Source organism: Coregonus clupeaformis, chromosome 40 (assembly GCF_020615455.1).
Source record: "Coregonus clupeaformis isolate EN_2021a chromosome 40, ASM2061545v1, whole genome shotgun sequence".
Taxonomy (NCBI): domain Eukaryota; kingdom Metazoa; phylum Chordata; class Actinopteri; order Salmoniformes; family Salmonidae; genus Coregonus; species Coregonus clupeaformis.
This window is the reverse complement of record NC_059231.1, coordinates 16,086,810-16,106,230: the sequence shown is the minus strand read 5'-3', so window position 1 is coordinate 16,106,230 and position 19,421 is coordinate 16,086,810.

Genomic DNA, 19,421 nt, shown 5'->3' with positions numbered 1-19,421 from the left:
TAGATCTTGAACCTTATGTCTGTTGTATTGGTGGAGTCATTTACTGTTTCAGTTTCATTTAATGCATGGGAAAGCATATCCTTATAATAATAACCAAGTCTATAATAATTGTGTCTGAAGTTAATACCCTATTTGTCATTCACCCTAGCGAGTTTACAATAGGGATTCTTATTGGAGATGTCCTTCTCACCTAATATCCTATGCTGTTCAGATAATCCAAGTAAGGTAATATCGTGAGAGTCAAATTCGAGCCTGGTGAGAGGGTTACAAGTACAAATTGAGGAAGTGGCAGAAACCAAACTACTAGGGGTGCAGCTAGACAACTGCTTATCATGGCCAACTGCATGAATGATCAGAAGGATAGCAAAATATTTACCGGGAAAGATTCTTAAGCAAACAACCCAAACATTAATTGGGAGTCAGGTGAACTACTGTTTTGTGGTCTGGGGAAATGCATCAGCAAGTGAAATTAGGAGGCTGCAGATTGCATAGGATAAAGCAGCAAGGATTGTTTTAAGGTGGAGATATGATTATTCTGTTGTAGTCATGCACAATGCTTTTGGGTGGTCATCAAATCAACAAGATAATTGAAAAAAACATGCTTATTTTATTTCACAATGCACACCATTTAAAACGGCCAGACTCCATTCACAACAGTATTCAGTTGGTAAGAGACAGCCATTCAGTCAATAATAGGAATAGATTGTCCACCATCTATGTGTTATCACAGCAGAAAAGAGAAATAGGCAACAACAAAAAACATTTAGATTCAGAGCAATAAAGAAATGGAATAATGTATCTGAGCAAACCAGAAACCTTTGAATATATAAATTCAAACAATACTTTAGAACCATTTATATATAATAGATTTAAAGGTTGTGCAGGACTATGGTAGATTAAGGAATCAATCTACCTTTTCAGACTGTTAGAGTATTTATCTGGTCAATATGTCAGTGTATTATGTCTGTTGTTTGTAACAGTGTGTTATATGTGAAAATGTGATTGTATTGTAAATTGTATTTTAATAGTTAAGGACTCTTGGAAGATTAGTCCAAATGAGGACTAAAATAGATCCTAATAAAATAAAATAAAATCAAGCACAGATGGTGTAAGGAGCTTTCATTTTTTCTCTCTTGTCTTACACGTGTTCAATGCTGTTAAGGTTATGGTGTAACCCTGGTGGTTCAACAGGCAGTGTGGTTCACTCTGCTCATTCTCATGGGCGTTGCGGTCTCAGGAGGATGATAACTCATGAAGAGAGTCCAGTACAATTGACACACACAAAGTAAGACAAGAGGTAAGCTAGCCGTTTTTCGAACAGAGTCAACACAGTAGCCATTGTGTGCTGTACTGTGGCAGCTAAATACAATATATTTGTGCTAGCTAGCCAAATATTGTTCGGGTGGTTCAGTGAAACAATTATAGTTTCTGAGGTGGAAGTTTTGGTGAGGGAGGCCCTGCTCTCTCCTCTCCCAGATGTTTAGTTCATTTCATTCCGATCTCCTCTGCATTATTATAGCCATTTGCTACAGCCTGTCAACTATGCCTCTGCCTATCCCTGTTCTCTCCTCTCTGCACAGGCTACACAAACGCCTCACACCGCATGGCTGCTGCCTCTCTAACCTGGTGGTCCCTGCACGCACCCCACACCTGGAGTTCCAGGTCTCAGGCAGCCTCTGGAACTGCCGTTCTGCTGCCAACAAAGCTGACTTCATCCCAGCCTATGCTAACCTCCAGTCCCTCGACTTCCTGGCGCTGACGGAAACATGGATTACCACTGAAAACACTGCTACTCCTACTGCTCTCTCCTCGTCTGACCATGTGTTCTCGCATACCCCGAGAGCATCTGGTCAGAGGGGTGGTGGCACAGGAATCCTCATCTCTCCCAAGTGGACATTCTCAATTTTTCCCCTAACCCATCTGTCTATCTCCGCATTTGAATTCCATGCTGTCACAGTCACTAGCCCATTTAAGCTTAATATCCTTGTCATCTATCGCCCTCCAGGTTCCCTTGGAGAGTTCATCAATGAGCTTGACGCCTTGATAAGTTCCTTTCCTGAGGATGGCTCACCCCTCACAGTTTTGGGGGATTTCAACCTCCCTACGTCCACATTTGACTCATTTCTCTCTGCCTCCTTCTTTCCACTCCTCTCCTCTTTTGACCTCACCCTCTCACCGTCCCCCCTACTCACAAGGCAGGCAATACGCTTGACCTCATCTTTACTAGATGCTGCTCTTCTACTAATCTCACTGCAACTCCCCTCCATGTCTCCGACCACTACTTTGTTTCCTTTTCTCTCTCGCTCTCCTCCAACACTACTCACTCTGCCCCTACACAGATGGTAATGCGCCGCCGCAACCTTCGCTCTCTCTCTCCCACTACTCTCTCCTCTTCCATCCTATCATCTCTTCCCTCTGCTCAATCCTTCTCCCTCCAATCTCCTGATTCTGCCTCCTCAACCCTCCTCTCCTCCCCTTTCTGCATCCTTTGACTCTCTGTGTCCCCTATCCTCCCGGCCGGCTCGGTCCTCCCCTCCAGCTCCGTGGCTTGATGACTCATTGCGAGCTCACAGAACAGAGCTCCGGGCAGCGGAGCGGAAATGGAAGAAAACTAAACTCCCTGCCGACCTGGCATCTTTTCACTCCCTCCTCTCTACATTTTCTTCATCTGTTTCTGCTGCTAAGGCCACTTTCTACCACTCTAAATTCCAAGCATCTGCCTCTAACCCTAGGAAGCTCTTTGCCACATTTTCCTCCCTGCTGAATCCCCCCCCTCCTCTCTCTCTGTGGATGACTTCGTCAACCACTTTGAAAAGAAGGTTGACGACATCCGATCCTCGTTTGTTAAGTCTAATGACACTGCTGGTCTTACTCACACTGCCCTACCCTATGCTTGGACTTCTTTCTCCCCTCTCTCTCCAGATAAAATCCTGCGACTTGTGACTGCAGGCCGCCCAACAACCTGCCCACTTGACCCCATCCCCTCCTCTCTTCTCCAGACCATCTCCGGTGACCTTCTCCCCTGTCCTCACCTCGCTGATCAACTCATCCTTGACCGCTGGCCATGTCCCTTCCGTCTTCAAGAGAGCGAGAGTTGCACCCCTTCTCAAAAAACCAACACTCGATCCCACTGATGTCAACAACTACAGACCAGTATCCCTTCTTTCTTTTCTTTCCAAAACTATTGAGCGTGCCGTCTTTAGCCAACTCTCTTGCTATCTCTCTCAGAATGACCTTCTTGATCCAAACCAGTCAGGTTTCAGGACTGGTCATTCAACTGAGACTGCTCTTCTCTGTGTCACGGAGGCTCTCCGCACTGCTAAAGCTAACTCTCTCTCCTCTGCTCTTGTCCTTCTAGACCTGTCTGCTGCCTTTGATACTGTGAACCATCAGATCCTCCTCTCCACCCTCTCCGAGCTGGGCATCTCCGGCGCGGCTCACTCCTGGATTGCGTCCTACCTGACCGGTCGCTCCCTACCAAGTGGCGTGGCGAGAAGCTGTCTCCGCACCACGTGCTCTCACCACTGGTGTCCCCCAGGGCTCAGTTCTAGGCCCTCTCCTATTCTCCCTATACACCAAGTCACTTGGCTCTGTCATATCCTCACATGGCCTCTCCTATCATTGCTACGCTGACGATACACAACTAATCTTCTCCTTTCCCCCTTCTGATAACCAGGTGGCGAATCGCATCTCTGGCAGACATATCAGTATGGATGACGGATCACCACCTCAAGCTGAACCCTGGCAAGACGGAGCTGCTCTTCCTCCCGGGGAAGGACTGCCCGTTCCATGATCTCGCCATCACGGTTGACAACTCCGTTGTGTCCTCCTCCCAGAGTGCGAAGAGCCTTGGCGTGACCCTGGACAACACCCTGTCGTTCTCCGCTAACATCAAGGCGGTGACCCGATCCTGCAGGTTCATGCTCTACAACATTCGGAGAGTACGACCCTGCCTTACACAGGAAGTGGCACTGGTCCTAATCCAGGCACTTGTCATCTCCCGCCTGGATTACTGCAACTCGCTGTTGGCTGGCCTCCCTGCCTGTGCCATTAAACCCCTACAACTCATCCAGAATGCCGCAGCCCGTCTGGTGTTCAACCTTCCCAAGTTCTCTCACGTCACCCCCCTCCTCCGCACACTCCACTGGCTTCCAGTTGAAGCTCGCATCCGTTACAAGACCATGGTGCTTGCCTATGGAGCAGTGAGGGGAACGGCACCTCCGTACCTTCGGGCTCTGATCAGTCCCTACACCCAAACGAGGGCATTGCGTTCATCCACCTCTGGCCTGCTGGCTCCCCTTCCTCTGCGGAAGCATAGTTCGCGCTCAGCCCAGTCAAAACTGTTCGCTGCTCTGGCACCCCAATGGTGGAACAAGCTCCCTCACGACGCCAGGACAGCGGAGTCACTCACCACCTTCCGGAGACATTTGAAACCCCACCTCTTTAAGGAATACCTGGGATAGGATAAAGTAATCCTTCTACCCCCCAAAAAAAAAAAAAAAAAAAAATAGTGTAAAGTGGTTATCCCACTGGCTATAGGGTGAATGCACCAATTTGTAAGTCGCTCTGGATAAGAGCGTCTGCTAAATGACGTAAATGTGCCCTTGAGCAAGGCACTTAACCCTAATTGCTCCTGTAAGTCACTTTGGATAAGAGCGTCTGCTAAATGACTAAAATGTAAAATGTAAAAATGTAAAAGTGAAATATAAAGTATTGTTGAGATGGAAAGCGATTTCCCTCTGCACTCTGTTCTTCCTGGTCATAGTGGAGAAGCGGCGGGTCAGTCCTCGTTACCCTCGCTTCTGGGATCTTGTGAGATGAGGCCAAACATACTTTAACTCCCTTCCCACACTGTTCACCATTTTGGTAATTTTATCAGTAACTTACTGTATTAATCAACAGTATGATACTGTATAGACTGAATACAGTAGATTACTGTAGAATGCACAGTAAAATACTGTACATTTGTTTTACAGCACACTATAAGACCTTTCTGTAATTTCAACAGTAAGACGCTGCCTTTCTGGTCCTGTGGAAAAATGGGGAACGTCTGAAGGTGTCACGCCCTGACTCAGGGGACGCTTAAATGTTGAGTCAGGGTGTGTATATTCTTTGTTGTGCGTTTTCTATGTTTGTGATCTAGTAGGTATAGTTCTATGTTGGCCGGTGTGGTTCCCAATCAGAGGCAGCTGTCGCTCGTTGTCTCTGATTGGGGACCATACTTAGGCAGCCTATTGGCACTGTCTAGTTGTGGGATCTTGTTCCGCGTAAGGTATGTTGTGTGTTCTACCTTGGACATCACGTTTCGTTTGTTGTTTTGTCGTGGTGTTTATAAGTTAATAAACATGTACGTATATCACGCTGCGCCTTGGTCTGACCCGTCCTTCAACGAACGTGACAGAAGGACTGGGGAAGAACGAAGGGTAACAGTGGCTTGACCGCAGCCCGACCTGAGTCCACGGAATCATTTGAAGCCAGTTTAAAGACACCCCAGTTCCTAGAATAGTTTTGGACAAAATTCAGAATGTGCAAAGATACAGCCCCGTTTAACAAACTCTGAGCATACCTCCTCTCCCACACAGAATCCAAGGTAGTTACAGTACAGTTTCACAATAAATGCACTCAGGACTACGACATACAAGTTAGGTTAAGCAGGTTCGCCACCCTCAAGTCAGTGGCTAGGAGGGTTCTGGACGAAGACAACGTCTGGACTGGGGCATGAAAATGGCTGGTACTGTTAAATCCAGATGAATCCGGAGTGGGCAAAGTCCAACACCTCCCCAGCACCATCACGCTGGGAAACAATAGAGGCTTTGTCCATTACTAAGGCATGCCCAAACTGTGCAGGAACTGCGGCCAACTGGGCCATCTGGCCGCAGCCTGCACAGCCATCATCTGCAAGATCTGTACAGACAACCACCCCAACTCAGACTGTAGCTCCACACACCCCTGCAACCTGTGCGGGAAAGGGGGGCATTTCTTCAGAACCTGCCCCAGTTCCTTCTCCGGCAGGGCAAGGACCAATGCCACCAACCCAAATCCCAAACCCATCAACCCCCCACCCCCTCCACTAGACAACAACAATGAAGACCCAGACCTTTCCACAGGCACCGCCCAACCAACCACCCAAGATGTCTCAGAAATGCCCCCCATCCCTGTCACCACCCAATGCATCCCAGAAACAGCCCCAACCCCTGCCGGCCCCTCCACCATTGCATCCCCTAACAAATCCCTTCCTTGCCACCTCCACCCCCTCCAAACCCTTGGTCAAAGGGGAGCCGGTTTCGAGAGAGGTAATACAGCCGGAAGACTCCCTCACCACACAACTCCAGTTCTTAGATGATGACGACGACCCAAACTAGACAAAAATTACTAAAAGGAAAAGACCAGACAAACAACAGACCAACAAGAGACCAGACAAGAAGATCACCCCAGAACCCAAACCCCAACAGCAGCAAACTCGACCCGCCAAACCCCCTATCCCCTCCGAGAAACCGTCTCCCCCCCAGACCCCTCATCACACCACCCCCCCGTCCATTACTTCTTCTGATCACTCCTCCCTGCCACTTACTCTCCTTGATTCCCCACTCCTACCACCAACAGCCCCTGACCCCCCTACCATACCCCCTACTGCCTCTGACTCCTCCCCCCTGCTCCTTAGCAACCCAGATCCACACCCCTTAGCTCTCCCGGCAGCAAACCAACCAGCCTCAGTCCAGACCCCTTGGACACTCCGAACCGCCTTCACCCCTCCCAGCATCCCCCATTCCAACACCAAGACAGTACAGGGTTTCACCAGGCAGTCAGTGGATTTTCCCCAGACGGCTGTTGATGGTTGCCTCCCCACTAGGGAATCCAACTATAGACGGCACATGGTACATGCAGAGAGCTGCCCCATGGAGGCACTCGCACTGAACACACCTACCAAATGTTTGTGAGTGCTCCGTGGCCAGGTGGGTCTGGGCTCTGTTTGCTCTGTCTTTCTTCCAGCGAACAGCCTTTCCGCCACATTGCTCCTGCGCCAATACCAGCCCAGGCCTATGAACATACCCTCCACCACCCTGCTCCCTGTCCATCTCTTTCCCCCTTCCTCCCTCTACACTCATCCCTCTCACAGAACCAGAACAGAACCAGGAACATTTCAATACCAAACCAGAAGAGGCGCAGAGGAAGGACCAAAGATGTAGACCTACGCCCGGAGTGAACAGGCCACAGGGGAGTACCATCACTGACCTCTGGGTCTTGTGCTTCCAGGTGTGTCTGTTCGCTCCTCAGGTTGTCCTTCCTCCCCTCTGCAGAGCCAACACCAGTCCTGGATCCAGCACCAGATCCAGCTCCAGTACCAGTCACAGTATCAGAACACCGGAAGAGCTGAGGAGGAGGGACCAAACACCAGACCTTCACCAGGAGCGAGCGGACCACAGGAGAGTGCAACGTTTGACCTATGGGTCTAGGACTCCATTGTGTGTCTGCTTGCTCCCTAGGTTGTCCTTCCTCCCCTCTGAGGATCCAGCACCAGTCCCAGCACCAATCCAGATCCCATTGGCCAGTCCCAGTACCAGATGAGGTGCGGAGGAGGGTCCAAAGGTCACACTTTCACCCGAAGTGAGCAGACCACAGGGAAGTACCACCATTGACCTCTGGGTCTAGGGCTCCCTTGTGTGTCTGCTTGCTCCTCAGGTTGTTCTTCCTCTCCTCTACAGTCCCAGATCCCGACCCAGCACCTGCAGCAGCCCCGTTTCCTCTTTCCCGGTTCCTGTTTAAATTTTCCCCAGTCCCCAGCACCAACCCTTGGCCTCCAGTCCTGGCCCCAACACCAGTGCCAACCCTGGACACAGCACTGAACAACCACAACTATCAATTCCTTTCAGCAAATGCCAGCCCCGACCCCGCCCCTTCCCCTCCCCCAACACAAAGACACAGACACATTGTGGACGGACTGACTGACTGACTGAATGGACTGACACATTTCTTTTTTGATTCATTGATTGCTTTTGTTTTGTTTTTGTTTGATTGGATGACCATTCGTTTTTGCCTAATTTGAATGGATTACTTATTGTTTTTAATTGTTTATTATTTTTAATTTTTAATTAATGATGGATAGAATTTTAAAAAGTTGAATTTTTTTTACTGTAATACTATTATTATTATTATTATTATTATTATTATTATTATTATTATTATTATTATTATTATTATTATTATTATTATCTCCCAGACAGCATGGGGGCTAATGGGGCTGAAGGTATGGCTAAAGATAACACGTCCTCCAGCCTCCTCTGGATAGATCCCATCATCAATGTTCCCCATCAGGTTGTCTGGTTCGGGGGGATCCAAGTCAAATACATTTTAGATCTCAATCTCATTCAATTTACGACAGGATGATGCCTTTGGTGCGATACAATCTACAACCTAGAACCCACTGGCCCTGAGACATGGGTGGCTAATTAGAGCTCGACCAAAGGAGAGATATAGCATTACAATGGTTAGTCTACCTGTTCATAAGAGCTCATCAATTGGAATATTAAGGGTCAGCTAAAAATAATAACTAAATCTGCCAAGTGAAGTTATACAGTGCATTCGGAAAGTATTCAGACCCCTTAACTTTTCCACATTTGTTACAGCCTTATTCTAAAATGGATTAAAATGTTGTTGTTTTCCCCTCAGCAATCTACACAAAATACCCCATAATGACAAAACCAAAACAGGTTTGTAGAATGTTTTGCACCAAAAAATATATATACTTAAATATAACATTTACATAAGTATTCAGACCCTTTACTTAGTACTTTGTTGAAGCACCTTTGGCAGCGATTACAGCCTCGAGTCTTCTTAGGTATGACGCTACAATCTTGGCACACCTGTATCTGGGGAGTTTCTCCCATTATTCTCTGCAGATACTCTCAAGCTCTGTCAGGTTGGATGGGGAGCGTCGCTGAACAGCTATTTTCAGGTCTCTCCAGAGATGTTCGATCTGGTTCAAGTCCGGGCTCTGGCTGGGCCATTCAAGGACATTCTGAGATTTGTTCCGAAGACACTCCTGCATTGTCTTGGCTGTGCTTAGGGTCGTTGTCGTGTTGCAAGGTGAACCTTCACCCCAGTCTGATGTCCTGAGCACTCTTGAGCAGGTTTTCATCAAGGATCTCTCTGTACTTTGCTCTGTTAATCTTTCCCTCGATTCTGACTAGTCTCTCAGTCCCTGCCGCTGAAAAAAATCCCCACAGCATGATGCTGTCACCACCATGCTTCAACGTAGAGATGGTGCCAGGTTTCCTCCAGATGTGACGCTTGGCATTCAGGCCATAGAGTTCAATCTTGGTTTAATTCTAATAATTTATTTTTATTATTATTATTATTATTATTTAATTTTTTTGTCATTTAGCAGACACTCTTATCCAGAGCGACTTACAGTTAGTGCATACATTTTCATCAGACAAGAGAATCTTGTTTCTCATGGTCTGAGAGTCCTTTAGGTGCCTTTTGGCAAACTCCAAGCGGGCTGTCGTGTGCCTTTTACTGAGGAGTGTCTTCCTTCTGGCCACTCTACCATAAAGGCCTGATTGGTGGAGTGCTACAGAGATGGTTGTCCTTCTAGAAGTTTCTCCCATCTCCATAGAGGAATTCTGGAGCTCTGTCAGAGTGACCATCGTGTTCTTGGTCACCTCCCTGACTAAGGCCCTTCTCCCCCAATTACTCAGTTTGACCGGGCGGCCAGCTCTAGGAAGAGTCTTGGTGGTTCCAAACTTCTTCCATTTAAGAATGATGGAGGCCACTGTGTTCTTGGGGACCTTCAATGCTGCAGAAATGTTTTGGTACCCTTCCCCAGATCTGTGCCTCAACACAATCCTGTGTTTGATTAAATCAAATCAAATCAAATCAAATTGTATTTGTCACATACAGGTGTTTAGCAGATGTTATTGCAGATGTAGCGAAATGCTTGTGCTTCTAGCTCTGACAGTGTAGTAATATCTAACAAGTAATATCTAACAATTTCACAACATATACCCAATACACACAAATCTAAGTAAGGAATGGAATTAGGAATATATACATATATGGACGAGCAATGTCAGAGTGGCATGGACTAAGATACGGTAGAATATTATAGAATACAGTATATATATATATATATATATATATATATATATATGAGATGAGTAATGCAAGATATGTAAACATTATTAAAGTGACTAGTGTTCCATTTCTTAAAGTGGCCAGTGATTTCAATAGGCAGCAGCAGCCTCTAGTGTGCTAGTGATGGCTATTTAACAGTCTGATGGCCTTGAGATAGAATCTGTTTTTCATTCTCTCGGTCCCAGCTTTGATGCACCTGTACTGACCTCGCCTTCTGGATGATAGCGGGGTGAACAGGCACTGGCTCGGGTGGTTGATGTCCTTGATGATCTTTTTGGCCTTCCTTTGACATCGGGTGCTGTAGTTGTCCTGGAGGGCGGGTAGTTTGTCCCCGGTAATGCATTTGGCAGACCGCACCACCCTTTGGAGAGCCCTGCGGTTGTGGGTGGTGCAGTTGCCGTACTAGGCGGTGATACAGCCTGACAAGATGCTCTCAATTGTGCATCTGTAAAAGTTTGTGAGGGTTTTAGGTGCCAAGACAAATTTCTTCAGCCTCCTGAGGTTGACGAGGCTCTGTTGCGCCTTCTTCACCACACTGTCTGCGTGGGTGGACCATTTCAGTTTGTCAGTGATGTGTACGCCAAGGAACTTGAAGCTTTCCACCTTCTCCACTGTGGTCCCATCGATGTGGATAGGGGGGTGCACCCTCTGCTGTTTCCTGAAGTCCACGATCATCTCCTTTGTTTTGTTGACGTTGAGTGAGAGGTTATTTTCCTGACACCACACTCCCAGAGCCCTCACCTCCTCCCTGTAGGCTGTCTCGTCATTGATGGTAATCAAGCCTACTACTGTTGTGTCGTCTGCAAACTTGATGATTGAGTTGGAGGCGTGCTTGGCCACGCAGTCATGGGTGAAAAGGGAGTACAGGAGGAGGCTGAGTACACACCCTTGTGGGGCCCCAGTGTTGAGGATCAGCGAAGTGGAGATGTTGTTTCCTACCTTCACCACCTGGGGGCGCCCCGTCAGGAAGTCCAGGACCTAGTTGCACAGGGCATGGTTCAGACCCAGGGCCTCGAGCTTAATGATGAGCATGGAGGGTACTATGGTGTTGAATGATGAGCTATATTCAATGAACAGCATTCTTACATAGATATTCCTCTTGTCCAGATGGGATAGGGCAGTGTGATGGCGATTGCATCGTCTGTGGATCTATTGGGGCGGTAAGCAAATTGAAGTGGGTCTAGGGTGACAGGTAAGGTAGAGGTGATATGATCCTTGACTAGTCTCTCAAAGCACTTCATGATGACAGAGGTGGGTGCTATGGGGCGATAGTCATTTAGTTCAGTTATCTTTGCTTTCTTAAGTACAGGAACAACGGTGGCCATCTTGAAGCATGTGGGGACAGCAGACTGGGATAGGGAGAGATTTAATATGTCTGTAAACACACCAGCCAGCTGGTCTGCGCATGCTCTGAGGACGGGCTAGGGATGCCGTCTGGGCCGGCAGCCATGCGGGGGTTAACATGCTTAAATGTCTTACTCACGTCGGACACGGAGAAGGAGAGCCCACAGTCCTTAGTATTGTGCCGCGTCGGTGGCACTGTGTTATCCTCAAAGCGGGCGAAGAATGTGTTTAGCTTGTCCGGAAGCGAGACGTCTGTGTTTTCCTTTTTTAGTCCGTGATTGTCTGTAGACCCTGCCACATACGCCTCGTGTCCGAGCCGTTGAATTGTGACTCCACTTTGTCCCTATACTGATGTTTTGCCAACTTTTAAATGCAAGAAGAGACCTTATCATGAAACAACTAGGTCAGCCATACTCAACAGATGGACCGTGTTCTGGATCTGGACACAGAACGGGATCAATACGGACCGTGGGTACCGACAGAAAAACGGAACTCAACCCCTTTCATGATATGAACACACATGGCAAAATGTGTACAATTTCAGGAAATGAGCTTTAAAACTGCTACATTGTCTTTCCGCCAACAAGGGATGTGTAAACAGCTTGATGTCGCATGGGTTGCGAGGTGGGGGTTTCTTACTACACCAATAAATTACTATATCCATCCGGACCTTTGACACCTAGACAAAAGTATTCATACCCCTTGGCGTTTTTCCTATTTTGTTACATTACAACCTGTAATTTAAATTGATTTTTATTTGGATTTCATGTAATGGAAATACACAAAATAGTCCAAATTGGTCCAAAAATTCAAATAAATAAATAACGGAAAAGTGGTGCGTGCATGTATGTATTTACCCCCTTTGCTATGAAGCCCCAAAATAAGATCTGGTGCAACCAATTACCTTCAGAAGTCACATAATTAGTTAAATAAAGTCCACCTGTGTGCAATCTAAGTGTCACATGATCTGTCACATGATCTCAGTATATATACCCCTGTTCTGAAAGGCCCCAGAGTCTGCAACACCACTAAGCAAGGGGCACCACCAAGCAAGCGGCACCATGAAGACCAAGGAGCTCTCCAAACAGGTCACGGACAAAGTTGTGGAGAAGTACAGATCAGGATTGGGTTATAAAATAATATTAGAAACTTTGAGCATCCCACGGCACACCATTAAATCCATTATTAAAAAATGGAAAGAATATGGCACCACAACAAACTTGCCAAGAGAGGGCCGCCCACCAAAACTCATGGACCAGGCAAGGAGGGCATTAATCAGAGAGGCAACAAAGAGACCAAAGATAACCCTGAAGGAGCTGCAAAGCTCCACAGCTGAGATTGGAGTATCTGTCCATAGGACCACTTTAAGCCATACACTCCACAGAGCTGGGCTTTACGGAAGAGTGGCCAGAAAAAAAGCCATTGCTTAAAGAAAAAAATAAGCAAACGCATTTGGTGTTCGCCAAAAAGCATGTGGGAGACTCCCCAAACATATGGAAGAAGGTACTCTGGTCAGATGAGACTAAAATTGAGCTTTTTGGCCATCAAGGAAAACGCTATGTCTGGCGCAAATCCAACACCTCTCATCACCTTGAGAACACAGTGAAGCATGGTGGTGGCAGCATCATGCTGTGGGGATGTTTTTCATCGGCAGGGACTGGGAAACTGGTCAGAATTGAAGGAATGATGGATGGCGCTAAATACAGGGAAAATCTTGAGGGAAACCTGTTTCAGTCTTCCAGAGATTGGAGACTGGGACGGAGGTTCACCTTCCAGCAGGACAATGACCCTAAGCATATTGCTAAAGCAACACTTGAGTGGTTTAAGGGGAAACATTTAAATGTCTTGGAATGGCCTAGTCAAAGCCCAGACCTCAATCCAATTGAGAATCTGTGGTATGACTAGTGGGGGGATAAATAGTTATGCACGCTCAAGTTTTCTGTTTTTTTGTCTTATTTCTTGGTTGTGTCACAATAAAAAATATTTTGCATCTTCAAAGTGGTAGGCATGTTGTGTAAATCAAATGATACAAACCCCCCAAAAATCCATTTTAATTCCAGGTTGTAAGGCAACAAAATAGGAAAAATGCCAAGGGGGTGAATACTTTTGCAAGCCACTGTATACCGTTTCATAATGCTTTATTTTGACGGCCTAGTTCTACCCTAATACAGGGGCCTGAAACTCGTACCACCAGGGGCACAACTTTGGTTTTAGAAGTGGGGGGGACAGAATTATGATAATTGATTATTATTGTTTGTTTTTTTATCCAGTCGGATAAACACTCCAAACATCCTACCCGACCGCTCGGAGGCTTCCGCATGGACCTAAAGCCAATCGTTGCCTCGTTTTGTATCACATTCCAATGATAAAACTGGGGTGGGGACAAAAATGCAATTTCATCCCCAGTGAAAGTTACGCCCCTGCATACCACACCCACACCCATCATTATCTTATTTCCCAGCTTGCTTCATTGCCGGTTGATTTTTTTAATTGTATGTTTTTTATGTTTGTGCATCATTAGATTAATCAATAATATCAATCAATGTACATGTAAAGACAGATATTGAAATAAACAATTCAAAAAATCTATTTGCAATAGAGCATGCTGGGAATTATGATAATGATGGTTTTGGTTCAAAGTGATATGCATGAGCTACAGGCCCCTGTATTAGGGTAAAATTACACTGTAAAGGGGTTGTCATGAATTTGACAGTATCTTACAGGCAGCTTGGTGGCGTGTAAAAAACTGTGTCATAGATTACAGTATGTCTACTGTAATATAAATACATTATCAAAGCAAGTACTGTGTGATGACACAGTAGAATAATGTAAAATGTACTATTATACTGTAAAAAAGTAAACGCTACCTTAATCTGAATGACTAAATGAATGCAGGGCGTAACCAGGGTTATGAATAGTGGGAGGAAACTACCTAAGCCATTTAAACTGGAACAACCATTTCAGTAACGGGTGCAAAAATTGAATGATTGGATTAGTTTAGAAAAAAAACATGTATCTTTGTGTAGCATAACATTTAATCAATCAATCACAAAATGTACATGCAAAAACACAGATATAAAAAAATATCAACCTGCATTGGAGCATGCTTGGAAAAAAACATTTGTTATCATATCTTTAAAACATTGTTGGTGTGACTTCTCATTTAGTATTTGCGTCAGTACCACATAAACATTTTACGTAATAATGACTTTTCATTGACTTTGAAGGCAACTTACTAGAAGTTTTTTAGTTAAAAATGGCTTGGGTTTACGATATGTCAATGCCATAGAGACAGTATTCTTCACATTGGAATTCATGTAGCCACTCGACCAACCACCAGGATACACTTATTTTATTTTGCTCCTACCCAATCCTATTCATTTAGCCAATCTCCAGTGTTTGTACCCAGAACATGCACATTTTCTTGGTTTATCAATCAGCCCCTGTGCTTGGTCGGAGGCATTCCTGTGGAGAGCTTGATCCAGGAAATCAGCCTACACTGGTAATTCGTTTTCCCATTTGGCTGCTGACAATTGAACCGCTTTCATCAAAATACCACAGGCTGAGTCAGGCTGAGGCAGGCGTAGCACCACACCAACCACCAACACAGCACAGCCGCCCTAGAGTGCACTGTTCACCGCTTCCACTCTCAAACAAGCCTTCAGCCCTGTATCAGCCTAACTCTCTATGTCATCCATTTAGCAGTGTTGAAATCTGATCTCCCATGCACATTTTCTTTCCAAAGAAAACAACCTCCCAGTGACAGAGATGTCAAATCCACTGATTAGCTGTGTAACTGGTCTTTGTCTGGGAGCCAAGGCCATTATTGTGAGTCGGTAAAAGCCTTTGAACAATGTCAGCTTTTTTCTGCAGGTGTCCACAGTTTTCAGAAAGGCTCATTAAATTTATGCAAATGACATTGTCACCCCTTGAATCATGCAAATTCAGTCCTAGTGTTGTGCCTCAGTGTTATGGAATAGTTAGAAAATAAAAATGCTTTCCAGAAACACAGAAATACTCAGTACCCACTTGATAGTCTTATTCATATGTACAGTGGGGAAAAAAAGTATTTAGTCAGCCACCAATTGTGCATGTTCTCCCACTTAAAAAGATGAGAGAGGCCTGTTATTTTCATCATAGGTACACATCAACTATGACAGACAAAATGAGAAAACAAAATCCAGAAAATCACATTGTAGGATTTTTAATGAATTTATTTGCAAATTATGGTGGAAAATAAGTATTTGGTCAATAACAGAAGTTTCTCAATACTTTGTTATATACCCTTTGTTGGCAATGACACAGGTCAAACGTTTTCTGTAAGTCTTCACAAGGTTTTCACACACTGTTGCTGGTATTTTGGCCCATTCCTCCATGCAGATCTCCTCTAGAGCAGTGATGTTTTGGGGCTGTCGCTGGGCAACACAGACTTTCAACTCCCTCCAAAGATTTTCTATGGGGTTGAGATGTGGAGACTGACTAGGCTACTCCAGGACCTTGAAATGCTTCTTACGAAGCCACTCCTTCGTTGCCTGGGCGGTGTGTTTGGGATCATTGTCATGCTGAAAGACCCAGCCACGTTTCATCTTCAATGCCCTTGCTGATGGAAGGAGGTTTTCACTCAAAATCTCATGATACATGGCCCCATTCATTCTTTCCTTTACACGGATCAGTCGTCCTGGTCCCTTTGCAGAAAAACAGCCCCAAAGCATGATGTTTCCACCCCCATGCTTCACAGTAGGTATGGTGTTCTTTGGATGCAACTCAGCATTCTTTGTCCTCCAAACACGACGAGTTGAGTTTTTACCAAAAAGTTATATTTTGGTTTCATCTGACCATATGACATTCTCCCAATCCTCTTCTGGATCATCCAAATGCACTCTAGCAAACTTCAGACGGGCCTGGACATGTACTGGCTTAAGCAGGGGGACACGTCTGGCACTGCAGGATTTGAGTCCCTGGCGGCGTAGTGTGTTACTGATGGTAGGCTTTGTTACTTTGGTCCCAGCTCTCTGCAGGTCATTCACTAGGTCCCCCCGTGTGGTTCTGGGATTTTTGCTCACCGTTCTTGTGATCATTTTGACCCCACGGGGTGAGATCTTGCATGGAGCCCCAGATCGAGGGAGATTATCAGTGGTCTTGTATGTCTTCGATTTCCTAATAATTGCTCCCACAGTTGATTTCTTCAAACCAGGCTGCTTACCTATTGCAGATTCAGTCTTCCCAGCCTGGTGCAGGTCTACAATTTTGTTTCTGGTGTCCTTTGACAGCTCTTTGGTCTTGGCCATAGTGGAGTTTGGAGTGTGACTGTTTGAGGTTGTGGATAGGTGTATTTTATACTGATAACAAGTTCAAACAGGTGCCATTAATACAGGTAACGAGTGGAGGACAGAGGAGCCTCTTAAAGAAGAAGTTACAGGTCTGTGAGAGCCAGAAATCTTGCTTGTTTGTTGGTGACCAAATACTTATTTTCCACCATAATTTGCAAATAAATTCATAAAAAATCCTACAATGTGATTTTCTGGATTTTTTCTCCTCAATTTGTCTGTCATAGTTGACGTGTACCTATGATGAAAATTACAGGCCTCTCTCATCTTTTTAAGTGGGAGAACATGCACAATTGGTGGCTGACTAAATACTTTTTTCCCCCACTGTATATTCTGATTATCGTTTATATTCTGATAGTTGTCAGAATGTATAAACATTTGCTTTAATGTGATTAACAGTTCCCTCATTCTTTTTTTTTAACGTTTTCTTCTTCCCTCATCAAGGACCTAATATCTATGCATGGCTGACTGTGTGTATGGTTTAAAATGCACGATGAAGTCACCTGCCACTATCTGCTGGGCCAATCAGAGCAGCACTCTGTTATCTCCCAATGTGAGTGCCTCGATCTTTCCATTCACTATCTTTAGCTATGCTCTTCATTGGGCAGGGCATTTTAGCAGGCATTAGAAAAGATGGAAAATCAATCATCTTCCTCCTAAATTAAGACCTCTCAGAGATTGCCAGTAGGATAACAATCTACAAGCATAACTGAATATGTCTCCACTTTACAGCAAGGTAAGAGTGGGCAACATTTTTATTATTTGTGTCAGGTAAAGTAAGACAATGTAGGTTAAAGGCCCAGTGCAGTCAAAATGTGATTTTCCTGTGTTTTATATCGTATTGTACAACAGCTGATGAAACGAACACTGTTAAAGTATGATTTGTTTTAATTAGTGTTATTTCCTGATAGTTGCTGGTTGAAGATACAATCTATACAGGACCTTCTAATCATCAGGTTTGCATGAGTGGGAGTTTCGGCTTTCCATGGTGACATCCCAATGCGGTAAATTGCGGTGCACCAGTTAATGGGCAAAAGTGGTGAGGGAGGAGTGCCCTTCTCAAATTTAGCAGCAATCTATGCCGCTCGGTCATGTTGTCAACAAAACAGCATGGTGCGTTGTCCAGAAACATACATCTCTTTTCCATAAAATATGTTTGAATTTTCAAACCAGTTTTTATTGGGAAGGCAGATAAGATGTTTTTTAAACAAATTCTATTACTTTTGCACGTGAAAACACAGAATCATACTCATTACTCGACGTGTCTAATCCAGCCAAGGTTACATCACTTTTGTTTTGACCTGACTTCGCTTTAGGCTTTGAACTGGGAACCTGGCTCACACCCGGGAGGCAGCCTGGTTCCAAAACTAACGCAATCACTTTTAGCCCGGTGCAAACTGCTTATACCGTGGTAACATTTTAGTCATTTAGCAGACGCTCTTATCCAGAGCGACTTACAGGAGCAATTAGGGTTAAGTGCCTTGCTTAAGGGCACATCGACAACTTTTTCACCTAGTCAGCTCAGGGATTAGAACCAGCAACCTTTACCATTACTGGCACAATCCTTTTACCCACTAAGCTACCTGCCGCCCAGGCCAGATAAGCGAATCCCCTCAATAACAGCTCGTTTTCAGTTTCCCCTCCCCACTCAGACCACTCCTAGACAGTCCTAGCTAAATTCTTGCTTGAGAAATATATTTTTACTAAAAAAGCTATTTTGCCCATTTGTATGGAAATCTATTCCAAAAAGGTACTTAATTGCTACCCAGAAATTATTGGATATTGATATAAAAACACATGCATTCAATCCAGAAATGTGCATGTTATTTGTCATCACTAGGGACACTGGTGGGTTCTACTTTACAGTAAATGTCCCTCCTACCAACTTTGTATTTTCGTGGTAGTTACATAGGCAGGTAAACATAGCCGCGGGAAGTAGTTTGGGGGTGGGGGTTCTGCTAATGTTTTTTTTGCCGACGGGGGGATGCAGCAAAAAAAATTGCCCGAGCTGAAGACGTCTATATCGGTCCGCTAATACAGGACTAGTAAAGGCCCAGTGCACTACTTTTGTGAAATGTTTTAAACTAAATGGATTTGAGTGTTTACCAGCATTTGTAACTTGAGTGATAATGATCTGTACAAAACAGTTAATCTGATAATACTTGTGGAATGGGGCGGCGCACAATTGGTCCAGCGTTGTCCAGGGTAGGGGAGGGAATGGCCGGCAGGGATGTAGCTCAGTTGGTAGAGCATGTTGTTTGCAACGCCAGGGTTGTGGTTTCGATTCCCACGGGGGGCCAGTGTGAAAAAAATAAGAATAATAAAAAAAGAATAATGTATGCACTCACTAACTGTAAGTCGCTCTGGATAAGAGCGTCTGCTAAATGACTAAATGTAAATGTAAATGTAAATATAAAAACACTTGCTTGATGTACAGTATGTTTTCCAGTTTCTTGAAATGTTGCAAATGCAACATCTTTCTATGTGAAAACTGAAATGGTCTATTCATTCCTTTTCAATAGACACTCCAGAGCAACTTACAGTATTGAGTGCATATATTTTCATACTGGTCCCCTGTGGGAATCAAACCCACAACCATAGCATTGCAAGCACCAT